At 42.8% G+C, this 8,471-nt stretch overlaps 1 protein-coding gene across 2 annotated transcripts in view; it reads left to right on the top strand.

The window, feature by feature from the left end:
- The first annotated feature begins 4,049 nt into the window (after positions 1-4,049).
- The window catches only part of FBXO25 (F-box protein 25), a 34,794-nt gene continuing 30,372 nt past the window's right edge, over positions 4,050-8,471 (top strand). The window contains exon 1 of one of the 2 annotated variants that reach the window (XM_074153194.1): positions 4,050-4,148. The gene's annotated coding sequence lies outside the window, so the exon portion shown is untranslated. The remainder of the gene's footprint in view (positions 4,149-8,471) is intronic. The other variant, XM_074153193.1, reaches the window with a different exon arrangement.

The following is an 8,471-nucleotide window of genomic DNA, read 5'->3' as shown; positions in this document are numbered from 1 at the left end:
AAGCTTGAACCGCCACGAAATTTCACCCCATACAGCAAATCCCTAAACTAATTTCCTTTCTTAGTTCTCTCTCTCTTATATAGTCAAAGCTCATCATTTTTGAAAAATGAAGATTTCTTTTCCAAAACACAGTTTTGACCTCACATTTCCCTCACTGTAAAGGAGTCTGTTGCAGTATCCAACCTGTCATTGATCAAAGAGTGTAATTTCTATTGGTGTCCCCGTGCTTTCAATTAAAGATTTGTTTCAAGATACGGTACATGCTGTTTTTCAGATTGATTCTCTCGAGTTTAACTAAAATCATGTTTTTCACTGCAACACTGAAACTTCTTTTATTTCTCCCTTAATGTTATTTCCCAGCAAGCTGGTACCCTTTTTTTCCCTAGAATAATTACTAGTTTTCAACAGTCTTTGACCTACACTATATAGTGTTTATTCCAACCAGGATAAGTCTGGCTTCACATTCAACAGCAAATTATTATAAAATAAAACATCTTTCGTATTAAAATTCTACATCCAACACTGATTTATGACACTTTACTGAAAACAATTACATTTTTGCATGTAATTGTTAATAACCTTCTGTATATCCATGAATTCATTTTTTCACAAAGCTCATATAAGATATTTATTTTCATAAAGGCTTTCCACTCCCCACGGTCTTCGGAGAGCAGTTTGTCTGGCTTTTCCCAGTGGTGCCCGGTGACAGGACAAGGGGCAATGGGCACAAGCTGGAACACAGGAAATGCCGTATCAACTTGAGGAAAAAATTCTTTACTTTGAGGGTTACAGAGCACTGGAACAGGCTGCCCAGAGAGGGTATGGAGTCTCCCTCTCTGGAGATATTCAAAACCCGCCTGATGCATTCCTGTGCAACCTGCTCTAGGTGAACCTGCTTTGGCAGGGGGGTTGGACCAGATGATCTTTGAAGGTCCCTTCCAATCCCTACAATTCTGTGATTCCATGATTACATTACACCCCTGTACAGTGGGGGGCTGAGAGGGATCCTGGGGCTGGCAAGGCTGGAGCTTCCCCAGCCAGGGCCTGTCTGCATGAGGCAAGCAGATGAGGGCAGGTTCACAGAAGGTGGTGGCCAGGTTCAACCAAGAGTCCAGATCATCAGGCAAGCGGTGAGGCAGGTCCAAGGTCAAGCTGAGAAGTCAGCCTGCAGGTCTTGGTTGGGGCGCAGCTCAGCAGGTTACAGGGCCAGGCTGGTTCCCCACAGCGCTGTTGGGACCTCTCTCCGCTGTCCCCAGAGGGCAGGGGGCTCCTGCCCTCCTGAGCTGGTCTGACCACCTCTGAGCTGGTCCTGAGACGCAGCAGCCAAGCCTCCAGCTAGGGGAGTGATCTCTTATCCATCTACGGTTATCCTAATGCACTTAAATATTTACCTTCTCATAATTTGGTGACAGTAATAAATGTAATGAAGGAAGAGTGGCATTACCTCTTGTTTTGGTAGTACTGATGACAAAGATTTAGAAAAAAATGATGCCAACCACAAAAGAAACTTCTTCTGAAAAACTGTGTAACACCCTGGAAACCACACATTAAGTAATATTTCGGAAAATGAGGCTTTTGCCCAAGCTTTTTGCTTTTTTTACAGGTTGGAAGCTTTCCTGAAAAATGAAACTATAAGCAACTGACTCCATGGAAAAATGACAACTGCTTGGGTTATTTTCCAGTTTTGTTTTACCTATAAAATACTATGACTTCTGTCTTCATTATTGTTATGAGCTCCCTTCTGCTGTCTAATGATTTTATTGCTGCTGCACCACTTTCCTGTTTCTTTTTGTTAGCATTAAATGTTGCTAAGTAACTGAATCAGGCTGTGGTATTATTTGGCGTAACTATTCTATTCTTTGAAATATGCACAGAGATTTCTCAGCAAAATGAAAATGTCTCTCCCAAGGGAAAGAAGGCCATTTGCATCTACTACAACCCTTATTTTCAGATAGTTTCTAAGAAAAATTGAAAGAGAATCCTGAAGTGCGATACATATTTCCAAACCAGGTAGTTCAGGAAATATGGATATTGATGAAAAATTGCTTCGCCTTCTCCATGACGTTATCTTAAGCCACCCTAAACAACACCATTTATTTTGTTTTTAATCACGTGACTCAGCTTTTACCAGCAAAGTAACTTAAAAGCAAAATAGCTCGGCCTTCCATCAGTGCAAGCTCATATAGAGAATTCACCTTTACTGTAGCTTATTAAATAGAAAATAATTTAAGCAATTTTATAGGAAAGAAATTTGAAAGATCGAATTTGTCATTTTATTTAGCTCTCCTAATTTCGTGTTAATGTGGCAATGATGTAGAGTGTCTCATCTGTACTACTCACATGGACCTACTATCAACAAGAAGGGTAACCATCCCATTTGCAAACAGGAGATGATCCGGGTTTAATGCAATCTCCACTTTACGTGCCTCTGAAAGAATCAAAACCAGTAACAGTCACACTGCAGACCAGTTTGGTCAATTTCCACTGTTTCAGTATTAAACAAAACATAATAAGAAGGTCTAGATGAAGACTGTGACAAAAGAATAGAAAAATTCACATAGAACTTTATGAAGAATGCCTGAAACAGAATAGGGCCGAACTTTATTAAAATTCTCAAGAATTGTGAGTTGCTCAATGTTGATTAGAATTACCTTTAAAGTTTCCACATTCCTATTTTAATGTTTCAAATGCCCCCAAAAGAACATTTTTTCTTTTGTACATTTTTAACACAGACATGTACTACACAAAAAAAAAATATTTTAAAATAAATTTCTCAGTCTTAGAACCTGAACATCCCAGATGAATGTTTCACAAGTAGGAACTTGGACTCTCAAGATAACAACTATTCTTTCCATGGGAAATCTCCCTAAATTTGCTTGTTTGAAAGAATTACTCATGTAACTTTTTCAAGCCCAAAGCCTTCCCCCAAATTCTTCCTTTACAAAAATAAGCCCAGTGTAGCTCCAGCCCTTATGTAACACCTTTAAGCCATCAAAAGAAAACATGCCCTGCCTAGGGATGATGTACACATGGATTGCAGCCAGCCAAGGTACTTACTGACCCACACTCATCAGCCACTCCCAGGCACCTGAATCCTTCCTGCTCTCCCCAAGGCAGCCCTAAATTCATAGCATCACAGAATAGTTTGGGTGGGAAGGGACCTTTAAAGCTCACCTAATCCAATCCCTGCAATGAGCAGGGACATCTTCAGCTAGGTCAGGTTGATCAAAGCCCCATCCAACCCGACCTTGAACATTTCCACGGATGAGGCATCTACCACCTCTCTGGGCAACTTGTGCCAGTGTTTCACCACCCTCATCGCAAAAAAATTCTTCCGTCTATCTAGTCTGAATCTTCTCTCTTTTAGTTCAAAATCATCACCCCTTGTCCTGACACATCAGACCCTGCTAAAAAGCTTGTCCCCATCTTTCCTGTAGGCCCCCTTTAGGTACTGAAAGGCCTCAATAAGGTCTCGCCTGAGTCTCCTCTCCTCCAGGTTGAACAACCCCAACTCTCTCAACCTGTCCTCATAGGAGAGGTGCTGGTGTCTTCCTCCAGCCACCTGTTTTCATACAACCCATGGGAACCTGATTATCCCCAAGATAGCCATTTCTGCCTGGAACCCAGCTGAAACCAGTCAACGGGTTGAAGCACTGAAGGACAGGCGGGCAGCACGAACTGCTCTTCCCTGAGGGCCCTACCGTGGCTAAAACACTCCCTGGCCGGCACACGACTACACCTGACACGCTGCACACGGATTTCTGCCCTTACGTTAAGAAAATCCTGTCAGCGCCCGGCAGCAGGCAGGGACGTGGCCGCCTCACCGCCCCGCCGCCGGCCGCCCCTCAGCCCCGCTCCCGCCGCACTCCCCGCCCCCCGCCGACCAAAACATTGACACGTGCGCCTCGCTCCCCCCTCACGTGACCCCCCGGGCCCGCCCCTGCCGCTGACGCCACCGTCCCCTTTCCGCCAATAGAGAAGGGCGTCGCCGGGTAGCAACAAGGGCGGCGGCCAATCAGCGGGGCGGGGGGGCGTGGAGAGCTGCAGACCCGTGTTACTTCCGCCAATAGCCCCGCGGCCCGGGCCGAGCGCGCCGGGGGCTGCCGGGCTGGCTGGTCGCTCGCTGCGGGGAGCGGTGCTACCGGGAGGTGAGGGGGACGACCCCGGATTGTGAGGAGATGGGGGGACGGGCGGTGAAGGGGGGCGGAACCTCGGGCTGTGAGGTGGGGAGGCGGGGGGAACCCTGGGCTGTGAGGTGGGGGGAGGCCGATGAGGGGCCGGGTGCACAAATGAGTCGGGGAGGGGTGTTGGGACTGTGCATGTGAGGCCTGTGGGCCCGGGTGTTGGGGGCCGAGTGTGGAGAGAACGGGCAGGCATGGTTTGAGGGGTTAGGAGCTGTCTTAGGGGCGTGTGGAGCTGGAGTAGCTTGGGATAAGGTGTTGGGGTGGGGATGGGCAGATGGGTCTGGAGCTAGGAATGAGGGGTGGTATGGATGGGGCTTGGGGAGAGGTGTCTGGAGCTTGCTTGGAGGAGTATGGTGTTGGGATATCAATAGGCTGCATGGGGATGGGAGAATTGTGATAAGCAAGGGCTGGGATGACAGCAGGCTGGAGGGAAGAAGCCTAGGGTAAGCAGTTCAGCTGGAGGAGGAGAATTTATGCCTGTTGGGAGCTGAGAACTGCATGGCCTGGATGCACCAAAATTGTTGTATGGGGAAATAACATTCAGGATAGGGGTGGACAAGGGAAAAGCTGAGGAGTTGGTGAATTATGGTCTTGCAGAAGTTTGAGACTTGATTTGAGGCAGTCATTTGATATGAAAAAGCATGGGACTGCATGAAGTCTGTAAGCAGACTCTGACCTCTTAGTCACGGAGGTTGACTGGGCTAGCTTCCTAGAAGAAGGTAATCCAGAAGTCATCTGCCAGCAGTGAGAGTGTAAAGTAGCAGTGTCTATTGAAAGTTGAGCTGCTGAAGAGATTTTGGTAGTCTGCTACAGGAAGGGATGGGTGTGCTGTTGGATTGTTAGGAAATAGGAGAACCTTGCCTGTTCCCATTGTGTTGGCAACAGTCTTGCTGCTGAATAACAAGAATGGTTAGGGTCATAATGATGTGTTCTTTAGTATATAACTATATATACAGAAGACATCTTTAGTAGAGTGGCAGAGTAATAGGATGACTCGCTGCAATTCTGAATGGTTTTGCAGTGGTTTTTGCTCATGTGGTGAGTTATCTATCTCATGGAAAGTAGAACTCCCTTACAAGTGCAAGGATGGCTGGAGCAGTTACTGTCATCTCAAGCTATACTAAGCCAGAGTACACAGCCCTCTTGTGCTTCTTTCTGGTGGTTATTATTTCCTTAGTCGTTTTTTCCCCCCTATCCTGCAGAAGAGGTGTATGATGTGAAGAACTCTTGTTCTTAATAATTTTTTAGGAAAAAGTTAAATGTGCTTGATGTCTTGTCTTAAATACTTGTTGTTAGCTAATGACCACATTCCTTTCCCAGTCCTTCTCTGCTTTAAAGAACCCTGTCCCACTGCATTTTCCCCAAAATCCAAGTCTAGAGAGTTCATCTTTTGCTGTACTTCTAACAAGTAAACAGCTGCTTATTATAACTGAAGGTATACTACATAGAGTATGCTGGAATTCCTGGAAGCGAGTTCTGGTCTGGAAGCCACAGGATGCTTTAGTGCAATGCTGTGCTGGGAAGCAAAGTCCGAGTGGAGGCAGAGCAAAAGCATGAATTTTCTTACCTGTCCAGGCAGTCAGTCATACTCGATGACCACTTCTCATATGAAAGAGGTGCATAGGAGAGATGTTTATGATACACTGCAGCTTATTAAAATTTGGTCACTCACTTCTGAACAACAATCAAATCTACACTTGAGTCCTACAGGAATTGAGATTATTTACAGGAATGGGATTATTTTTTTTTTCTAGTTGCATATGTGCTGTTACTAAAAAGAATACTTTTACGTTTCTGACTCCATGAGCTACAACTTTTGAGCATGAGTACAGATAGTTTTGTGGAATTACTCCTGGTGGATGCACTCTTAGCTGGTGCAATAGTGAAATTATGTCTTAGACTAAGAATATCTGTTTCTTTGGAAAAAAAAAAAATTAGGCCAACATGTACCAGCCTCACAGAATTACTGACTTCTTGTATCTTCCACAAATGTTTAAGTAATTTTAAAGAAGTTAAAGTAATCTGATTTTTCTAATAGCTTTTTATTTTTTCTCTTAGAAAGATAATGTGCGGAATATATCATACTTGTACAGAAACGATTCATGTCTCTGAGCTTTTTGTCTTAAGCGTGGTTTTCCAAGGTTTCTGGAGTAGGCATCAGTAGTCTTTGGGGGGGTGTGTGTGCGTGTGCACTTCCTGATACCACTGTTATTTTGAAAACACTTAATGTAATTTTTTTGAGGAAGGGTGACAGAAAATTTATTCTGTGTTGAAGCCTCGCAAGGAAAGACCTTCACCTCTCAGGTTGTAGAGATCTGCAAAGTAGTCTGGTTTGGAGTATGTAACTATTGAAGCATGTCATTTTAAGCACCAGTGCAGCTCCTCAGGAGGGTGGCCTGATACCTTGAAGCCACAGGGGTTTTTTTCCCAATGTTTAAGAATTTATAAAGCACACTAAGCATCCTATTCTGTAAATTATGATTAGCCTTGGACTTCAGCTGCTTCCATCCACTTCAACAAAACCCTCCCATGTTTTCTTGTATTGTTTTCGGGAAGTTTTTCATTTATTTATCCTCTTTTTTTAACTTATCCTGTTAACTTCTAACAATACATGTTCCTGCCTTGCTGCAAGTGTGTGATCTCAGTATTTTCACTTCCTTTTCCCAACAATTCTTTATCAATGTAAGTGTTCTTGAAGTATTTGAAATCTTTTTTTCAAGTTATCTCATTCAGCCTATGGTGATCTCTGTGGTTCTGAATTCTCTCTGGATTTTAATTTTTGAGTAATGACATGCACCTACAACAGTGTTTTATTTTTATATCAGAGCTGCTGATTGGGAGCTCTTTATCTGTAGACATGGTTCAAAAACTTTTGTTTTATGTTTGTCTAAGATGATGTTTTTGACTTACTGTATGCTGTTTTCTGAGTCTCTTTCAGTGATTTAACAACTTTTCAGGTAAATTCTGCTGATCTTGGCAGGAGTAAAAATACTTTAACCTAATGTATTCTGAAATGCACTCATGAGCACCAACTATTTAAACAGTTGTATCATAAAGCCAAAAGGCCTTAATTTCAGCCAAAATGAGAGGAGTTCTAAACAACTTGGGGGGAACAAAAAGTATGCTATGGTTTGTATTACTCCTAGGAAGCAGTAAAAAGATTGGGAAAGCAGATAGGCATGAAAAGAGTTTGTGGTGGCTGGAGGAAAGGATGTGGTAAATTTTGGAATACAGAGGAAGGTTGAGTTATGAGTAAGAAGGGGACTTTAGTTGATGCTGAGGCTAGACAATACACTTTGTGTGGTATGTGGTTTTTTTAATTAAAAAAAGACAAAACTGGCTCACTCATATTTCTTCAGTTTTTTTATGTGTCTGTGACTTCTCCTATTCTAACTAATAAATTGGGCAGATACTGGTCCAGAGTGCAAATGGATAAATAAATTCATAGTGATGTTTGACTTGTGGCCTAATATTTTTTTTTCCAAGTTGAGAAAATATTAGAAAATGCATACTTGTCAGGAAAAATGCTGTTAGTGTTATGTATTAGCATATGTTTCAAATGCCATAATGCTATTTTCCCTGTATAGCTTGCGTGTGAAATCCCTAGTTAAAATAGGGAGCAACATGTACGCATGATGAATGGGAAGAAGAGGGCAAAAGCTAGCAAGGTCAGGATCTTCAAAGTGTAGGAAACTGTTTTGTTCAAGTTCTTACGTAATGTGTCAGAAGTGAATCTCCTTTTTGAAGAAGAGTAGCGGAACGCTGTTTGAATGACATACCTGTGATGACTTGCAACTGTTTGTAGCAATTTCAGGAGATGTTTCACAATTGACTTCATGTTGCAGTCTCCATTTGTCCTGGTATCCAGCTACTAGCTTACCGTGGGAGGTAACAACTGAAACAATATTTGGGAAAATGAAAATTCTTTTACTGAAACTTCACTATACAGTGTAGCACAAACTCAGTATGTATAAGCCTTAGGAAAAATAAAAGGAGCAATATTGATTTTGTGGCCTGTCAAACTCTTTAACAACCATTTATTAGTCAGGTCTCTAAATCAGTAATCTGTTTGATTGTAGCAGAGCAGACTACAGAGGATACAATTTTGCTCCTTTTGGTATCATCCCTTTCCTGGATGACCATGATTCTTTTCCTTGCTCTCTAAAGAAATAAGAAACCTACCTTGATTTAATAAATGCTGAAAGACAAGTGAGGTTACTGAATCAAATGTACTTTAAAAACCCACTGAATCTGTGTTTTAAGAGGATGCTCTACAGAGAACTTTCT

This window comes from Numenius arquata, chromosome 9 (assembly GCF_964106895.1).
Source record: "Numenius arquata chromosome 9, bNumArq3.hap1.1, whole genome shotgun sequence".
In the NCBI taxonomy this organism is placed as follows: domain Eukaryota; kingdom Metazoa; phylum Chordata; class Aves; order Charadriiformes; family Scolopacidae; genus Numenius; species Numenius arquata.
The sequence above is the reverse complement of the archived record's forward strand: the minus strand, read 5'-3'. Positions and strand labels throughout refer to the sequence as shown.